Genomic DNA, 2,500 nt, shown 5'->3' with positions numbered 1-2,500 from the left:
ACCCACCCGGGTGCGGCTGAGGGCCAGCCCGTGGTACAGGCCAGGGAGAAGTACATTGGTGAGAGCGTGGAGGCGCTGTTGCGGCTTCAGCGGAGCTCGGGAGATGACGTCAAGCTGCTCCACCAGGTGGCTACGTGGATTGAAGACACAGCGACCCGCCGTGGAAAATTGCAGCCCCAGGTACCGGAAGGTTTCACCCACACGCAGGGCAGGCATGGTGGTATTGCCTGCTGTGAAGGTGACATTGCTGTCCACCTTCACCTTCTTCTCGCGCCCTGACGCGACTAAGGCGAGGGTGAAACACTTCCGGGCGTTGATCTGCAGCCCCAGGTGGGCGAGGGCTGCGGTAGCTGCGTCGATGAGGGACTGCAAGCCCCTCGGGGTCGCTGCAAACAGCAAGACGTCATCTGCAAAGGCCGCAGCGTTGACTCTGCGACCGAGGATCCGAGCTCCGATGTGGGAGGGCAGTTGGCCTAAAACGTAGTCCACCGCAAAGTTGAACAGGAGGGGGGAGAGGGGATCGCCCTGGCGAACGCCCCGTGCTGGCTGCACAGACACGCCCACGCCGGCGCCGTCCGCTATCACTGTCGTGCTGCCCTCGTAGCACCGCTCGACATACTCGACAAAGCAATCCGGCAGGCCATGCGCCTTCAGCACGGGCCGAAGGGCAGCATGATCTACCGAATCGAATGCCTTAGATACGTCGATCGATGCCACAAAGACAGAGCGGCAGGAGCGAACTGCGTCGGTGAGAGCAGTGTCCAAGATGAAGGTATTTTCCAACATCCCATCCCGAGGGATGAATGCCCGCTGACGTTCGTCCACAGCACATGCGCGCATCAGGCGTGACGCGAGAACCTTGTGAAAGGTCCGCGCCAACACCGAGCAGACCGTAATGGGGCGAAAGTCAGCGGGGGATGTTGGTGCAGCCGTTTTCGGGAGAAGGGACGTCCGCGCGCGAAGCAGGCGTTCCGGAAGGGCGCGGGCCAGAAGGAAGAGATTCATCACTTTCACCAGGACTTCGTGCGGCAGGCGCCGCAACTCCGCTGGGGTAAGGCCGTCCGGCCCGGCTGCTGATCCCCTGGGCGGCAACGCGGCGGCGACCTCCTCATGTGTGACCGGCCCCCATATGCACTCGAGAGCGACAGGCTCTGAGTGCGGGAGGAGGCGGTCACGAATGAAGCCCGCGGTGGAGATGGGCTTCTTGGTGAAGAGGTCCGCCCAGAAGTCCAGCAGACCAGGGATGGCAGGTGGCGGCTGGAGCAGGGTGCCATCCAAGAGGCCGCGCACGCAACGTGCACGCGACCGTCGGAAGGCATCCTGCGTTCTCGCGTACTCCCAGCGGCGCCGCTTGCGCTTCTGCGTCGGCGGCGCGGCAGGCGGCCGCTTCGATGGTTGGCGCGGCCGCTGTGTCCTGGTGATCGATCTCTCCCCTCTGGACCCGACCGACGCAAGGGCATCCGGGAGCATGCCCAGGATGACATCGGGCGGCGTGCCCCGCCCCAGACCTATGACACGATCCAGGGCAGAGAAACGCTGGGCGGAAGCGGGTAGCCCCGCCAGATGCTCCCAGATGGCGGCGTCAGTCGGCCCCTCCGGCGGCGGCCCGGTGGTGTCGGCCGCGAAGTCCTCGGCTGCGTCGACGGGCGGCGCAGCGGCCTCGCCCGCGTCAGGCAGCGGGCTCACTGCTCCCCGGCGGGACGCCGGCTCTTCCCCCCGACCGATCTCAAGCGCCTCCATGAATTGGCGGACAAGCTGCTTGTGGGCAGCTTGCCGCCGTCGGCACTTGATTGCCTCGAGCGTTCGGTCGGGGAACATCCTGATGAGTTCTTGATTGACGAAGAAGAACCGGGCGTCCCTCTCAAGGAACAGTTCGGCCTCCGCCTTGGCGAGCGACAGGACTTCTTCCTCCGTCCACCTCGCGCGATGCCTCTCCGTGACGATCTCCGCGTTGGCGGCCGCAAGATGTTGGCGGCGGCGATGGACCCCGAGACCGTTCTTGGTTGTAAAGCTGCGGTGGCACTCACTACAGGTAAACATAGCTGCAAAAGTTACAAGATTTTCGGCACGGCCGGTTGGCCGGCTAGGTGCTGGGGGAGTTGGGGTGGCACCTTCAGCGGAAGGGCCACCACTTATTCTCTGCTTACTGCCCCCAACTAAAAAAGGGATAGTGCGAGGGGGGGCTGGTAACCCCCCCAAGCCCCTGGTGCGGTCTTCCACTCTGCGAAATCAGCGGGCCCACGAGAAGGGGAGAAGACCGCAGGAGAGGAGAGGCTAAGAGGGCTAGGCCCATGTATTGCGCATCACTCTCCCTGTAACTATAACCCAAGGAAGGCACCTCGCAGCAGCAGCACGACTACATCAAGACCGCACTTCGAGAAGCCAAGTCCGGATGCAGCCACACCGCCGCCACTTGGCCACCTTAAGAGAGTCATAGTTACTCCCGCCGTTTACCCGCGCTTGCTTGAATTTCTTCACGTTGACATTCAGAGCACTGGGC

The 2,500-nt window shown here is 63.5% G+C and overlaps 1 pseudogene; it reads right to left on the bottom strand.

The window, feature by feature from the left end:
* The window catches only part of LOC126434464 (large subunit ribosomal RNA), a 7,958-nt pseudogene that overhangs the window by 2,653 nt on the left and 2,805 nt on the right, over positions 1-2,500 (bottom strand).

Source organism: Schistocerca serialis, unplaced genomic scaffold (assembly GCF_023864345.2).
Source record: "Schistocerca serialis cubense isolate TAMUIC-IGC-003099 unplaced genomic scaffold, iqSchSeri2.2 HiC_scaffold_1189, whole genome shotgun sequence".
NCBI lineage: Eukaryota > Metazoa > Arthropoda > Insecta > Orthoptera > Acrididae > Schistocerca > Schistocerca serialis.
The sequence above is the reverse complement of the archived record's forward strand: the minus strand, read 5'-3'. Positions and strand labels throughout refer to the sequence as shown.